General features: G+C 38.9%; 1 protein-coding gene across 11 annotated transcripts in view; it reads left to right on the forward strand.

Annotated features, from left to right (window-relative positions):
* The window catches only part of LOC109406423 (calcium-binding protein E63-1), a 389,205-nt gene that overhangs the window by 323,623 nt on the left and 47,869 nt on the right, over positions 1-17,713 (forward strand). The window lies entirely within an intron of this gene.

A 17,713-nucleotide genomic window follows, 5' to 3' on the forward strand; every position in this document is an offset into this window, starting at 1 on the left:
ACTACCTATCGCTAGGATGCGATATTTTGGAATATTTTTCTTTTCTCGACGCTTGCACGTTCGGTTGCGGTGTGTCCTTATCAGCGAAGGAATTTTCTGGTCGTAACGATTGGTGATAATTCTGCTAGGGATGTTTCACGGAAGAGATGACATGTAGCTACATAATGTGGGAAATATATTAGGAAAGGCACACTGGTACCAACGCACCTGATGCTTACTGTGAGTAGCGGCTAATAGTTGATGTGAGTGGCTGCCAAATGTAATATATTTTGATATTCTTGGCGTGATTTTTCTGACGATCCCTAATTTTTGTCTAGGGTGGGTGGAAGAAATAAGGTTTTATAGCTATTGACTATTGCAGGGGTTTTCAGATTGTGAACCGCGGTGCACCAAGTACACCGCAACATTCAAAAAAATTTCGCATGGAAATTTATTTGCTGAAATTCTGCATTTATGAATTTCTCTAAGGATATCTTCGAATATTGTTTCCAAAAAGTTTACTAAAAATTTCCTCAAAAACATAACAGATTTTGACCAAAAAAATTAAGGAACTATTTCAACAGTTCCACAAACAATTTTATCAGATGCACCTCCTCAAGAAAGTTCTCCAAAACTTTCGACAGAAATGCATTCACGGGTTGAAATGGGAAAGTTGTAGGAATTCCTTGAGAGATACAGGCATCACGGAGTCTCCTAAGCAACCTCTTAAGGAATTCTCGTGAAATTTGTCCAACGATTTTTTACTCAAAATTCTCCTCCAGCAGCAACTGGAGTAACTTCAGAAAGTTCTTAAGTAAACGGGGCCCGTGGCAAAGTCGTCACACGTTCACTTCATAAGTGGATGATCATGGGTTCAATCCCAGCTCCTGCACTTGCAATTTTTCGTCAGTTGCTCGTCTCACCGAAAGCGGCTGACACCTGACCCTCTTCTGAGCATATGTTCTAACGGACCCGGAAACTTGGATATCGGCTAACGGGCTAACTCATCATGGACCCCCTATCGGACTGGAAAAGAAACAAGAGCCACACATCAACGTCCTCGTTGTCATCATTCTACCATGGACAGGGTAGAAAAGCGACGGCAAAGAAAACCAATTCGATAGAGTAATACGGGGCAAAAGTTCGCACCTAACATACTTCACAAAATAAACTATTGAACGAAAAGAAAACAATTTCGTTTTTCTTCGTTTAACGGGTCCCTATCGTGTTGCCTTCAAAACGTAGTACAAGATTTTTTTCGCGTTCCTTTTGTAGTATTAATACATTTTTGCCTTTCTCGTACACTAAGTGTACTGGAAAGGCTATATGTTCACTCCAAAAACGATTTTTGATAGAAGGCCCGGAGGGTCAAGTCACATATACCAATCAACTCAGCTCGACGAATTGAGGTGATGTCTGTGTGTGTGTATGTGTGTGTGTGTGTGTGTGTGTGTATGTGTGTGTGTATGTGTGTGTACAAAAAAACTCACATCACTTTTTGGCAGTAAACCTCAACCGATTTTAATGACCGACGGTTCATTCGACGCGGAATCTGGTTCCATTGTTTCCTATTGAAAATGGTTCGGATCGGTCCAGTCGTTCCGGAGTTATGGCCATTTACGTGTTCCGGATCAGTACCCTTGGAAGGGGCTATACATGAAAATATAACAAACGCATACATGCGACACATCAAACTGCGGCATTTTGGATAACCTGATGAACAGTTAGCAAGAAAACAGTCTCAGACCATATCTGAACCGGTTGTGTTCCGGAACCGGTTCCGGATGTCCCGGCGGAAGTGGCCAAATATAAAAGTGAACCAAATCCATGCATGCGACACATCAAACTGCGGCATTTTCGATAACCTGATGAGCAGTTAGCAAGAAAACAGTTTCAGATCATATCTGAACCGGTAGTGTTCCAAAACCGGTTCCGGATGCCCCGCCGGAAGTGACCAAATATAAAAGTGAACCAAATAGATGCATGCGACACATCAAATTGTGGCATTTTCGATAACCTGATGAACAGTTAGCAAGAAAACAGTCTCAGACCATATCTCAACCAATAGTGTTCCGGAACCGGTTCCGGGTGTCCTGCAGGAAGTGGCCAAATATAAAAGTGAACCAAATCCATGCATGCGACACATCAAACTGTGGCATTTTCGATAACCTGATGAGCAGTTAGCAAGAACACAGTCTCAGACCATATCTGAACCGGTAGTGCTTCGGAACCGGTTCCGGGTGCTCCACCGGAAGTGGCCGTATATAAAAGTTGACAAAACTTTTGCATACGGCACATCAAATAACGGCTTTTTCGACAACTTGATGACCGGTTATTGAGGAAGTGGGCTAAAACCACATTATGGACTGTCAATAGTGCCAAAACTAGTTCCGGGTTTCCCTCCGAAAGCGACTAAATATAAAATTGAACCAAACCCATGGCTTTTTTGATAACCTAATAAACTTTAGCAAGCATATAGTCTCAGACTATTTAAGAGACTATCGGTAGTGTTCCGCAACCGATTCCGGGCCGGAAGTGACACCAAACCTATCTATGCATGCGATAGCTCAAATCACGGCTATTTAGGTAACATGTTGAACAGTTGCAAGAAAATAGACGCAAGCCATATCAGTGTGTTACGGAACCGATTACGGGTGTCCCGCCAGAAATGGTCAAATGTAAAAGACAACCAATACATGCGACATTTCAATGACTTTTTCAGTAACAAGATAAACGGTTATCCAACGAATAATCTCAGACCATATTTGGGAGAACCGGTAGTGTTCCAGAACTGGTGACAAGACGAGTAACGCGTCGGAAGTGGTAAAATATAGAAGGGAACTAAACCATAGCGGCGTTTTTGATAATCTAATGAACGGTCAACAAGAAAATAGTCTCAGGCCACATCTAGAACTTGTAATAATATTTCGGAATCGGTTGCGGGTGTTCCATCGGAAGTGATTTAATAGAAGTGAACCAAAATCATGGCTTTTTCAAAAATTTGCCGAACGGTTAGCAAGAAAATAGCCTCAGATCACATTCAATTTCGGCTTTTCAGTTGACAAAAACCTAGTCTCAGACAATATTTGAGACCACCGGAATCGGTTGCAGGTGTCCTGCCGGAAGTGGTCAAACGCAAAATTTAACAAAACCCATGCAAGCTGCACATCAAATAGCGGAATTATAAAGGTTTTTTTTATTCTTAATCACTTAACCTAATTTACAGCTCCATTGTCCACTGGGGCACTACGTGAGCAATTTCAATTGACAGCTGCACTTACATTTTGTACAGTGCCTACAATCTATTCTACTTTATCGAACTGGTTGCCTTTCTGCTGCATTCACTTTTTGCCTTTCTCGTACACCAAGGTGTACCGAAAGGCTATATGTTCACTCCAAAAACGAAAATTTGATAGAGCCCCCGGAGGGGTCAAGTGTTATATACCAATCGACTCAGCTCGACGAGTTGAGATGATGTCTGTGTGTATGTATGTGTGTGTGTATGTATGTGTGTGCGTGTGTATGTGTGTATGTGTACAAAAAGGTCACCTCATTTTTAGATAGTAAATATGAACCGATTTCAACGACCGATGGTTCATTCGACGGGGTACATTGTCCCATTGTTTCCTATTGAAAATGGTTCAGATCGGTCCAGCCGTTCCGGAGTTATGGCCATTTAGGTGTTCCGGACCGGTACCCCAGGAAGGGGCCAGATATGAAAATGCAACAAACCCATGCATGCGACCCATCAAACCACGGCATTTTCGATTCTCTGATGAACGGGATGAAGGAAAATAGTCTCTGACTATATCTGAACCGGTAGTGTTCCGGAACCGGTTCCAGGTGTCCCGCCGGAAGTGGCCAAATAAGAAAGTGAACATAACCCATGCATGCGACACGTCAAATAGCGGATTTTTCGATAACCAGTTGAATGGTAAGCAGGAAAATAGTTTCAGACCATGTTTGAACCGGTAGTATTCCGGAACCGGTTCCGGATGTCCTGCCGGAAGTGGCCAATTAAAAATGTGTACCAAACCCAGGCATGCGACACATCAAAGAGCGGCTTTTTCGATAACCAGACGAACGGTAAGCAGGAAAATAGTTTCAGACCATGTTTGATCCGATTGTGTTCCGGAACCGGTTCCGGATGTCCTGTCGGAAGTGGCCAATTAAAAAAGTGAACCAAACCCAGGCATGCGACACATCAGAGAGCGGCTTTTTCGATAACCAGATGAACGGTAAGCAAGAAAATAGTTTCAAACCTCGTTTGAACCGGTAGTATTCCGGAACCGGTTCCGGATGTCCTGCCGGAATTGGGCAATTAAAAAAGTGAACCAAACCCAGGCATGTGACACATCAAACAGCGGCTTTTTCGATAACCAAATAAACGGTAAGCAGGAAAATAGTTTCAGACCATGTTTGAACCGGTAGTATTCCGGAACCGGTTCCAGATGTCCTGCCGGAAGTGGCCAATTAAAAAAGTGATCCAAACCCAGGCATGCGACACATCAAAGAGCGGCTTTTTCGATAACCAGATGAACGGTAAGCAGAAACATAGTTTCAAACCTAGTTTGACCCGGTAGTATTCCGGAACTGGTTCCGGATGTCCTGCCGGAAGTGGCCAATTAAAAAAGTGAACCAAACCTAGGCATGCGACACATCAAAGAGCGGCTTTTTCGATAACCAGATGAACGGTAAGCAGGAAAATAGTTTCAGACTATATCTGAATCGGTTGTGTTCCGGAACCGGTTCCAGCTGTCCCGCTGGAAGTGGTCAATTAAAAAAGTGAACCAAACCCATGCATGTGACACATGGAAGAGCAGGGTTTTTCGATAACCAGATGAACGGTAAGCAAGAAAACAGTTTCATACCGTATCTAAACCGATTGTCTTCCGGAACCGGTTCCAGGTGTCCCGTCGGAAGTGACCAATTAAAAAACAAAACCAAACCCATGCATGCGAAACATCAAATCATCAAAAGTGTTCGTTAACCAGTTACACGGGCAGCAAGAAAATAGTCTCTGACCACACTTAAGATTACCGGCAGTGTTGCAGAATCAGGGTTGTATCCATTGCTGAAATAACGCAGGTGAACAAAATCGATGCAAGCGATTAATATGTGTAAAAGAACAAAATCTTGATAAAAATTTAAGCGATCTTGTCAAATTACATCATTTTAGATTCCTGAGGCGTCATTTTACAGTAGGATGGATCAACGATGTATGGAAAAATTTAAATTTTATAGCACCAATCCCCTTCTGCGTCTAAAATTACTGCGAATAATTTTGATGCAACTGGTTAAGTCCTCGCGCTCTGTAACACGTTTGAAATTTGAATGGGCTTTAATAGGGGAAATTTCGATTGCTTGCACTTTTTTTTTGTCAAGTTTTACATGAATCTTATAACTAATGATAATAAAATATAGGCTAAAGTGCACAGAAAAAAAAATTACCGAAATGTCTTGATAATGATCGGCATCCAGTGCTAGTGAAGGTGGTCAAGCAGTCAACTGAGAGATTTGATATTTTTTCAGCTCGGCCTATACGTTTAACATAGCGTCGGAATATGAGCCATCAATAAGTTTCCAAATTCAATTATGGCTTTGATAAAATTCTTGCTTTTCTGAATAAGGCTGACACAAATTTTGATTTTCTCTTAAGTCCAGAGGGGTCCCCCCTTGGAAATTTTGGTCGGAATTCAACATCTTGAAGAAGTGCACAAATAAATAAACCAATAGATTTATCAATTTTAAAGTGAAATTAGAGTCTTCCAGAAGTTTTTTTTATCAAAACCGATGAGTTAAGGCGAAACTGGAAGCCTTTCCTCATTTTTTGGTTTTTGATGTACTATTAAATAACAAAGCAATATTTTCAAAATCGGTTTTCGTGCACATGTAGAGTGTGGATCAAGGTATCTTTTGTTTTTTTTACGCGGTATAAAATGTTTTTCGTTTTTGCAGAAACCATGTTTGAACAAAATTTCACAAAAAATGGTTTCTGCAAAAACGAAAAACATTTTATGCCGCGTAACAAAATCAGAATATACCCTGATCCATACTCAACATGTGCACGAAAACCGATTTTGAAAATATTGCTTCGTTATTTTATAAAAAATCAAAAACCAAAAAAAAATAGGAAATGCTTCCAGTTTCGCCTTAAGCGGATTTGCTTAATTTTTTAAAGAATTTTTTCATCAAATACATTTATTATTTATCAACTCCACCCCTCATTGACGAGTCAACGAGCACTGTGACAAAAGAAGAAAATGAGATTTATTCCGTTCTAGAGTATTCTCAGGATTCAGGAACACTTCGGCTTATGGCCGGAAAAAATGTTGAGTACATATTCGACGAGAAAGGCACTATCACCACTAGGTGGATTAACCTGGTTTTTTACTTTATACCTAGTAGAATGATGAGCACAAGGATTATGATGGATGGCCGTTGTTCCTTTCCAGTCCGATTGGGGGTCCATTATGAGTAGCAGTTCGCCGATGTCCAGGTAGCCGGGTCCGTTTGAGCCATGGGGCTCAGAAGAGGGTCAAGTGTCAGTTGCTCTCGGGGGAAAAGCAACTGACGAAAAATTGCAAGTGCCGGGGCTGGGAATCAAACCCATTACCATCCGCATATGAAGCGAACGTGTGACCAACTACGCCACGGGCCCATGCAATTATAAAGGTTAACAAAATAAATGTCAAAGCGATAAATTAAATTGTGGATTTTTTGATAGCATGTGAACGTTGGGTAAGATTATAAATGAAGAAATGATCAAAGTCTTCATATATGCGAGAGAAGAAAATCGTGACCAAAGCGATCTCTTCTAATCACACCATTTCAGATTCCTGCGGTGTAAATGTATAGTAGGATGGATCAACGTTTTATGGAAAAAATATAATTTAATCGCATAAACACCTTATACAGTTTGTCAATGTTCAATCTCCTTATGCTTTTTTTTTTTTGAATGGAAATGAAATTCAAGAATTTGAGTGCATTTTTCTCGTGGGAAGGTCAAATTTTACATGAATCATGTTACCAATGATAATAAAATATAGCCTAAAGTGTGCTGAAATAAACATTGGCGAAGATCACAAAGTGATCTGTGATTGTGAATACAGTTAACCTTCTTCATGCATTAGCTGCCGTAGTAAATGGAATGGGTTCATAATGACCCCAATACACGACTAGGGTTGAGGTGGTCAAGCAGTCAACTGAGAGGTCTGATATTTTTCAGCTCTGTTTTGCTGTTGAACATAACATCGGAATATGTATCATTAATAAGTTTCGAAAATCGATGATGGCTTTGTTAAAATTGTTGCTTTTCTATATGAAGTGATTTCAGGATTCAGGAACATTTTGGCTAACGTCGACGAAAAGTTCGTGAGTACATATTCGACGAGAAAGGCACTATCACCTCTAGGTGGATTAATCTGGGTTTTTTTTTAAATAAGTACTCCAATGCGAACTTTTGTCCCATAGTGGGGGCAAGAGTTCGCATTATGCGGAGCAAAAGTTCGTACCTTGTACAGGATAGTTTATTGGTGTGATGTTCATTTATTTCAAGTTAATTCATGTTCGTCTTTTCACTCTAGCTATGAAATCTGTTTCTTTCTGTTCTTAGCATACGGCCCAACTGGAATACGACCTAGTGTTCAGCTATTTTATAGAGTGTCTTTATGAAGACTTCCTCAACTATTAACTAAGAGCTGTCCTTTACCGCGTTACTGAAGTTATCAAAATACATTGTGGGGTAATCATAGAGATACGTGTTGCACAAAATACATGGAAAAAAATCAAATAGATGCAGCAAAACTGTTGAACGGTACCGCAATCGAATCTTATCCTCATCAGTATGGTGTTGAATTATAACTGTGAATTTACAAACTAAACTATGAGAGACCCTGGTAAAGCAGATGAACATAAGACCTTCAGAAACATACGAAAAGACACGACGAGGATGACGACAAAATGTTTTAAAATGTTGTTTAGCCATTTGTCGTTTATTGATTTAAATGGGTGAACATAATGTTTGCCTTACAATCAAACTTCTTACAAAACTAAGTTCCAACCCTCTGCCGCAACCATTTTAGGGTGCATACTACACATATTATGCATATATAGTGGTTTCTATACGAAATTATCATTGCTTCAAAGATTCTGTAATTATATTGAAGTACTAGGCTCCAGGCTTGTCCGCACTGAGCGCACGAAAATTCTGCTCTTTTGGTTTAGACCACCAAAACCGTCATATTTATGCAATCTTCCTATCTTACCTGATAGAAGGATGTTTGAATATCCTAAATGTCATTTCGAACTGTCAAACAATCGCACCGCAGTGCCACACTGTGCGCGCAAAGAGAATTTCACCCGGGTGAATTCACCCCAGTGAATTTCTCTTTGTACGCGCAGTGTGGCAAGCCTAGTAGGCTCAGAAATCTAATGCGAACTTTTGCCCCACTGTCGAGGTTTTAACAATGTACCTTTCTGCAAGAAGCACTAGTAGTTTATTGTTTATTATTCGAGTGCATCTCGCGAACTACTATGGAATAACGATTCTCCGACATCAAGAGGTTATGAGATTCTTATTCCAAAAGGTCCAAAAATTTTATCAAAACACCTAGAAACACATTTTTTTCGCATAACTGCCAAACCATAACGAAATCGTTCCAATTTTTATTGACGAGTAGCTGACCTGAGTATGTGTCGAATCTATACATATTTGTTTGGGTTCTTAACTCGTGCTTACAAAAAGACCTACTGCGAACTTTTGCCCCGTACGAAGTTTTGCCCCGCATTACTCTGCACAGAAAAAAATATTCATGTGAAATTCAGCGAAAAATAATGCACATAAAGGGAATGCTAGAGTTAGTGCATATTTACATGAGATTTCATGTAAAATTACGTAATTTTACATTATATCTCATGCTTTATGTGCATGATTTCTCGCTGAATTTTATTTACATATTTTTTTTCTGTGCATAGTAGAAAAAGAATAGTATACATTTAGGCGCTGTACAAAGTGTAAGAGCAGCTGCCAACTAGAAACGCTCACGCAGTGCCCTAGTGGACAAAAGAGCTGTAAATTAGGCTGATATAAATTTATTTTTGACTATTTGTCCCCCCCCTTCAAAATTTTTAACAGGAATTTGCATTTTGAGGGGGCAGATGAAAAAAATTTATCAAAATATCGGGTCTTGCTGAAAATTCTTTAACAAATCCGATAAGTTTTTAATATTTTTCAGAATACATGCTTTTTTCCCCTCCTCCTCGCCCAGCCAAAGAGTGATGGGACAAAAAGTGAAATAAATATTTGTAACGGCCTTAAGTTAAATGGTCAAGAATCAAAAAAAAAAGTCCCAATTTTTTTTTTAAGTTCTCCAAAATGGCCATCCAGAAGCTTCTCATATAATACGTCTAGGAATTCGGAAGGAGTTTATCCTGTATGTTTTAATCATCTTAGACAAGCCATTCTGTAGAAGTTTTGAATTTTCCAGGATTTTCCTAGGGATTTTAACTAGCAGTTCCTTCTGATATATCTCAAGTATTTCAAAAAATAAGTTGGTCAAGAGTTCTCTCCAAGTATTTATTTCTCAAATTTGTTCTCCAGCAGCAACTAGAGCAACTTCAGAAAGTACTGGAGTTCTTTTAGGAGTTCACCAAAATAGTCCTCCAGAAACATCTCAAGGGGTTTATCCTGGATGTTCTCTGAATGTTTTAATTCCTCTTAGACAAGACAAACAAAATCCGTAGGGGCTTTGAATTTTTCAAAATTTTCCTAAGAATTTTCTGTACAGGTTTTTTTTTTAAACACAGGAAAAAAATGAAAGCTAAACAGCACGTAAATTGAAGATTAACTGAAATTTGCAGCAGACAATTGTAAATCACTAGGATTTACCGTCAGCCGAACAGCCCGCTGCTGGTCATACGGCTTGTTTACAGATTTTAAAGCATATTCGCTTGAAATTTACATGCATCTACTATGTATAAATCATGCCAGCTTCTCTCCGTCAGCAGTTCATCTAACGGCTGCTCGCAGCTGTGACGGGTTTCCCCGTTGTCTTTCTCAATACTCTCTGCAGCAGCCGAAGCAGGTCGGCAACTCGTGTGTTATGGTAGGAGCAGTTTGACTACTTATTACTAAACAAGCTGAGTTAAACGAGCGTTCTCGGGCGTGCTACTCACACCCCAAGTATCTGAGTTTGATTCTCGCTCGGAGTACAATTTTACTTTATATTTTCTAACAAATATATGCAATGTAATTTTAAAATCGCACAAAAAATGTCATCATATATGACGGGGTCCTTCTGTTACATTCGATTCGTCATAATTTTACAGATATTTTTCGAACTGTGTATATCTCATGTATTTCAAAAGGTAAGTTGATCCAGAATTCCTCAAGGTGTTCTTCCAAAAAGATATCAAAAAATCTATTCTTTTCTCCAGGAATTACTACAAAAAAGTGTCTATAGGAATCCTAAGTAATTTTACCAAATATCCTGAATAAATCCTGCAGGAAAATTTGTACAAAAATATGCAAATATATAAGTTTTTTTTACGTTGTCATGATCACTAGACCAAAGGGATACAATGGTTTTATACTTTTATACTAAAATCTCTTTTTATGCATGTTATTGTGCACTTGTAATTGATGCATCTTTTTCATGACCTGCTTAAAAAGAAAGAAAGCTTCTCAGAACCATTATTGTGCATAAGAATATTTAATAATGACGGAAACTATTGCAGCGACGGCTGAGCTGTGTTTGTAGGGTTGAGAAAAGGAAGGTTACAGGAGCGTTTCAGGAGGTCCCAAGGGGTTTAAGCTGGATATCATGAGATCTCAGGCGAGTTTTCGGGGGTCTGAGGGGGTATTCGGAGCCTCTCAGTGCGTTACATGGGGTCCGAGGAGGCTTATGGGAGATTTTGGAGGCCTTTCAGGAAGTTTCAGAGCGTTTTCGGTGGGATTCAGAGGCGTTGCACACGCATTTTTTTGGGGTTTTGGGGCCTCTCAGGTGCGTTTCATGGGGTTCGAGAAGGTTTCAGGGGTATCTTTGAGGTATTTCAGGAAGTTTCAGAAGATTAGAAAATAGAGACCCTATCACCTATCTTTTAGAACACCCCTGATATACACTTTGATTTTAAGGTGATCTTTTTTTTTTTTAAATCTTGAAACCCCCTGATACAACCCTGACCTAAAATGCCATGAAACGCCCCTGAAACCTCCGTAATCCCATTGAAACGCCCTTAAAATCATCATAATCAATTTGAAATAGCATGAAAACCCTTTGGACGCCTTTAACAGGGTCCATAAATCCCCTAAAACGCACCTGAAACCCCCTTGAATCATCCCTGAAATGCTATCAAACGCCTCTAAGACCTCTAGTAACACCTTTAAAATGTTCCTGAAACACCCTGAAACTCTCTTACATGACTCTGAAAAGACTCTAAAATACCTTGAAACGCCCTCCAAATCCCTTGCAACACACTTAAAAGCTCTCAAGATCACTTGAATTGGCTTTCAAACCCCTTGAAACGTCCCAGCAATCCCCTTAATACTATTAAAATGCCCCTGAAATCTCCGAAATCACATTTAAACGCCAACAAATCTTGACAGATAGCCCTTAGAAGCCTCATAAAAGCCAATCCAAATTATCAATTTCAAGCTTTTGTTTCACGTTTTGCAAAAAACTCGTGTATGGAAAACTTGTAGGCATGGTAAAAACCTACATTTTTTCCGAAGACAATTTGACTCTATTTTTAGAATTGTATGAGTTATATGTCGTTTTTCGATTTATTAAGAGAATTTTTGGAGTCTATTTATTCCAATTTGAAAATAACGTTCTCGTAATTTTTGCTCCGAATTCGGCTTTATATGTGACCTTCCAAATGTCGCTTAAAGAACTTTTTTTTATTTTACCAACTCCATAAGATATAAGCATTTCAGCACATCGTTGTTTTTAAGTCAAAATTGCCCATAACATTTGAATGACAAGACCTAGCAACATGCAATGTTCAAAATAAATATGCGTCATTACTTGTTCTTCAAATGCTCCGAAGCTCACATCTTCGAAAAAAATCAAATAAAAAAGTTATTGCGAAAAACCCGTTTTTTGGGAGGATCACTCTAAGTCAAAACTTAAAATTGACCTACTATGTTCAAATTAAGAGCTAGATAAAAGGTGTACTCGACAAAGTTGCTCGAAATAGCATTGCCTACAATTATGCTGAAAAACTCGATAGTGTATGACTTAAAATTTAAAAGTTCTATTGCTGATTTGAGTTAAGACCCCTAATCAAAAAATTTTGGAAAAGATGCAGCAAACAAATGCAAACAACTTCTCTGAAGACAGCAAACGCCTAAAATTAACGGAAACAGAGATACGATTTTTTTTCCTTCTAAAACGTGGATTGCAAACGCTTTTAGTGCCCCTGGACAATGTCCTTAGGACACATACTTAGGATCTCTTCAAGTACAAAGAGTACGCGGTCTGCCATGGATAAGACGGCTTCCCCCTGATTTTCTACTGGATATTACCGTTGCCTACTGTTCTTTCGGCATCTGTTTGACGTGACCAGGCCGACGTATTTAGTCTGTAGTATTTTAATAATGTACCGATGTTCACCTCTTTATACACTTGAATAAAACTCTTGATTCATGCACCAGATGGCGTATTCTTCTTTACCACCGTGTATTAGATCCCTCAAAGCTAACGGAGGAGCGTTACTTTTGATTTTCTGTGATTGAGCATGCGACGGAGCATGTCGAATTCTATAGGTTCGATGGGCAATCTCTCTTGTGCTCCAAAAGTTCAAACAAAAAATAAAACAATATTTTTTATTTATTTATTTTTTTTTTTACTTAATCGTTTATTAAAGGCTCATGCGCCATCGGGCATAACGGAGCCGAATTCATTTTGAAACATTTTTACAATTTCATGTTTGTGTCTTATTCACTAGGTTAGCTTTGGGGAACCGTAAAACTCGCGGTTTGGTCGAGGTTAGAGGGAACAATAGTTTTTAAGGAAGGGAAGGGATAATAGGGCTTTTCGTTGACTCTCTGCAGCATGGCGTGACATATTTGCTGCTGGTCAAGCGTAGAGTGGACAAACAACCTGTAACGATACAAACAAACGGTTTTCGAAGGGAGACGAGGTGGACAAGTGGAACAACAAGACGGGGATATCAAACGAAGACTTCAGCTTGTTTCAAGAAGTCGTACACAAGCTTCATGTACTCAAGATCAAGTTTACCCAACACATCTCTAATGTCTTCCTTTTCTGGTTTCCCTCGGGCCCTGAGGGATGCACATAAATCGGATCTGGCAATACCGTATTCGGGGCATTCCCATACTACATGGTTGATATCTTGATAGCCTGCACCACAGCTACAGCGATTGCTATCTGTGAGCCCTATTCGATAGAAGTGCGAGCCCAGAGAATAGTGATTGGACATAAGTCGACACATTATCTTGATAAAATCTCGACCCACGTCCAACCCCTTGAACCACGCCGTCTTCGATACCTGTGGGAGAATTGAATGAAACCACCTGCCCAATTCTCCTGCATCCCATTTTTGTTGCCAACTGACCAAGGCATGCTGACGAGCAATCAAAAAAAATTCATTGAAGGCGATATGACGGTTATAAATATCGCCTTCCATAGCGCCCACCTTGGCGAGCGAGTCCGCTTTCTCATTGCCCGGAATCGAGCAATGCGAAAAGACCCAGACCAAGGTGATATTATATGCTTGATTCGATAAAGCACTCAGAAATGATCGTATTTCGCTTAGGAAATACGTGGAGTGCTTTACCGGCCTCATTGAGCGAATAGCCTCAATTGAACTGAGACTATCCGTAAAAATGAAATATTGATCAGAGGGAAGAGAGGCGATTCGCTCTAATGCGTAGTGTATAGCCGCCAATTCTGCGACATATACTGAGCAAGGACTTTGAAGTTTATAGGCGGCGCTATGAAGCTCATTAAATACACCAAATCCAGTGGAATCATTTGTTTTAGACCCGTCAGTGAAAAACCTTCTGTCGCAACTGATATGACCGAACTTGCTTGCAAAAATTTTTGGAATGTGCTCCGATTGGAGCAGATCTGGAATTCCACGGATTTCTTGCAACATGGACAGATCAAAAACTATAGTGGAATTGGAGAAGTCTTGGAAGCAATCACGGTTGGCGTTTTTATTTTTTTTGAGATACTACGATTAAAAAGTGCACCACTTTGCAACTAAACTTAGAATCAAGGATGGGAACACTCACTTGCAAAGAGTTACGCTCACTTGCCGTTTTCTCAGCTCAGAAGCGTGCAATCAAGTAACGATGTATGGACGACTTTTGCCTTGTGGTTTTGTCTAAAGGTTTGCCAAATAGAGTAGGGGTGGCACACGCATAGGGAATTCGTGAAGGAGCTGCGAAGGCAACTCTCCACGAGGTGAATGTAAGTTTTAGACAAAACCACAAAGCAAAAGTCGTCCATACATCGTTTCTTGATTGCACGCTTCTGAGAAAATAGCAAGTGAGGGTAACTCTTTGCAAGTGAGTGTTCCCATCCCTGGTTAGAATCAACTAGTTCAGTGTCGGATAGTTCTTGGCGTCCTGATCAACTTAGCCGAAGACGAAATTCTTCTATCTGGTACGATTTTCGAGATACAGCAATTGATAATATCTAAGACTCACTGGCGCCACCTAGAGGATAATCTCAGAATCAACTCGTTAATTTTCGGATAGCTCTTAATATCCTGATCCTGTGGCTTCCTGGTCGTTCGGCTAGTGTCACCAAGCATTTAGTCGCATCGTGCTAAGGAGCGTGGCTTCGATTCCCACCGCAGCGGTCAGGAAAAGTTTTCGGCTGTGCTACTGAGCATTGCATGCTATTCCGTTCTCTTCTTCCGTTGTCGTGCTTCCTTCAAAGAGCGAATAACTCACTGGAAGCATTAAACGTGTCCACGCCTTAAAAAAAAAAACTTTGCGTAAGATGACATTCTTCTATGTGGTCCAATTCTCGCGATACAACAATTTAGAACTTCTTAGACTCACTAGCGCCACCTTGCGGATAAACCTTGAATCAACTAGTTCACTACCGAATAGTTTTTGTTGTCCTGATCAACTTTGCCGAAGACGAAATTCTTCTATGCGGGTTGTTTCTCGAGTAAAGAATTTCTAAGATTCACTAGTACCACCTAGCGGATAAACCCAAAATCAACTGGCTCACTGTAGAATAATTTTTGACGTTCTGATCAGCTTTCCAGAAGACGAATTTTTTCTATGTGGTCTAATTCTCAAGATAAAGCAGTTTAGAATATCTAAAACTTACAATCGCCATCTAGCGGATGAACCTAGAATCAACTAGTTCACTATCGGATAGCTTTTTTTTTAATTGATTTCCTGGCCAACTTTTCCGAATATTCCACACTTAACCCAAGAATACTTTTAACTTACACTACTGAATTGCGAAACCACGCTTGATGTTTAATAATTAATAGCGCCGTCTGCTGGAGCAAATATGAACTACATTACGAACTATCGTAGACTCCCTAATCTCCTCGAAGACTGCGCTGCAGATACTAGTCTTCCAACATGCTTAATTTATCCACGGTAATCGCAAAAATTGTTGATCTTTAAATAGATCACTGGGCGTTCGAGCCATCTAATCTAAGATTAATATGTAGATCGCGGGGCGTAAATGGGTTGCGTGTCACCTGGTATCTGAGATAAAATCAATTGTCCAAGAAATCAACCAATAATGCTACTAGAATCCTGAGATGAATCTATCAAAATGTTGACCTGTTTTGTATAATAATTCTGAAACTGAATTCGGCTTGAAATTTTCGAAAGTTATTCTAAGAAATGCAGTAATTATTTTGGGTAAAAAACGGCAGCCTATTGTGCAATAAATAAACAAACAGATACGCTCCATAGAAAATCAAAAGCGATCTATTAAGAATGAACACATGTTCCATGAAAATATGAAATGTTACACATAAATAATTGAAAACGTTCCATACTTTAGAGAAAATTCACCGGTAAAACATAAAAATTTCTTATTAAAAGTGCAATTTTGTACCAATAAATAATACTGAAATACTCCATAATGAAATACAAATGCTCCATAATAAAATGCATATGCTCCATAGAAAATTAAAATTATACCCACAGTAAATTGTGTATTACTCCATAAAAAATTAAATTAAACCATAAAACATTGAAATTGCACCATAGAAAATAGATAAATGCTCCATAAGTATTATCAAATTGCACCATATAAAATATGAATTGCTCCATGAATAATTGAAAATTCTCCATACATAGCATATTGTCATAATTTAAATTCTGCAGTGCTGAATTGCTTGACATAGCACCACTTTAGTGGTGCAGATGTTTCAATTTGTATGGATATATTTTATTTATTTATTTATTTGATAATACTTGTGGAGCATTTGTCTATTTCTTATGGTGCAATTTCAATTTTTTATGGTGCAATTTTATTTTTCTATGGAGCAATATCTAATTTACTATGGGTACAATTTTATTTTTTTATGAAGCATTTGTATTTTATTATAGAGCAGTTCAGTATTACTTGTTGGTACAAAATTGCACTTTTAATGAGAAAATTTTATGTTTTTTGCATTTTCTATAAAGTATGGAACGTTTTCAATTATTTATGGGTAACATTGCATATTTTCATGGAACATATGTTCATTCTTTATGGAGCGCTTTCTGATTTTCTATGAAGCATTTGCAATTTGTTATGGTCACAATAACCTTTTGCTGTAAAAAACAGCCAAGGATCAACACATTTCTTCGCTTTGCTGAAATCGTTAGAAATCCTCTGAAAAATTGCTTTTATTTTGGCAAGAACTTCCCCAGATAACTGATCAAGACACCAAAAAGATTTTGTCAAGATCCTAGAGTTTTGAAGGATTTTATTTTGTAAGAAATTAGCTGGTATTGAAAAAAAAAATAACAATTAAACCAAGTGTCGAGGAATTAATTATTTTCAATGATCCAATAAAATTTTTCGAATATTTGGATCTGGTACACCACGTAATGCATTTGCAAAAAGTGCACCGCGAGACAAAAGGTCTGAAAACCCCTCTGAATTATTGATATGTTTTGCCGAGCGTGAATTATCGAGAATGACAGATTTGTGCATCACATTTGCGGAATAGGTTTCAACGTAGTCATCCTGATATGGATTTACAGATCAGTTAACTGAATGCACCGCATATTTCCATTAAGTGAGATTGATGTGAACATGTAATGTGATTTTTCAAATGGGATAGCTTGTGATGAAAAATAGAAATGAAAACATTAAAGATAGATTGCAAAAGACAGATTATAGAATTAAACAAATGAAGCTAGGGTGATTCAGGTAATTTGGACAGACCGTTACGCGTATATATATAATTAGGACAAATCCATTTGATTTTGCCGTAAATGCCCACAATATTGTGGATTTACCGACTACTTGTATTCCACCGGTTGCTTAAGTAGCCGTTACAAAGTAGCCATTTTAATATTAAAATCAACTTAATTGTCAAAAAATGAATATCATTGAGTAGCTAGTGGCAACGAGGAATAGCGCATTCAATCAAGCTTGCTATTTGATGAAAACATTCGCGAAATGATGCGATTTGCTTTCGACAACGAATACGTTTTCACCCATCCTCGCTTTATTCAATCAACCTCCCATACGAGTAGCACACGAACGGACTCAGCACTAATCAGCATAGT

This window comes from Aedes albopictus, chromosome 2, assembly GCF_035046485.1.
Source record: "Aedes albopictus strain Foshan chromosome 2, AalbF5, whole genome shotgun sequence".
In the NCBI taxonomy this organism is placed as follows: domain Eukaryota; kingdom Metazoa; phylum Arthropoda; class Insecta; order Diptera; family Culicidae; genus Aedes; species Aedes albopictus.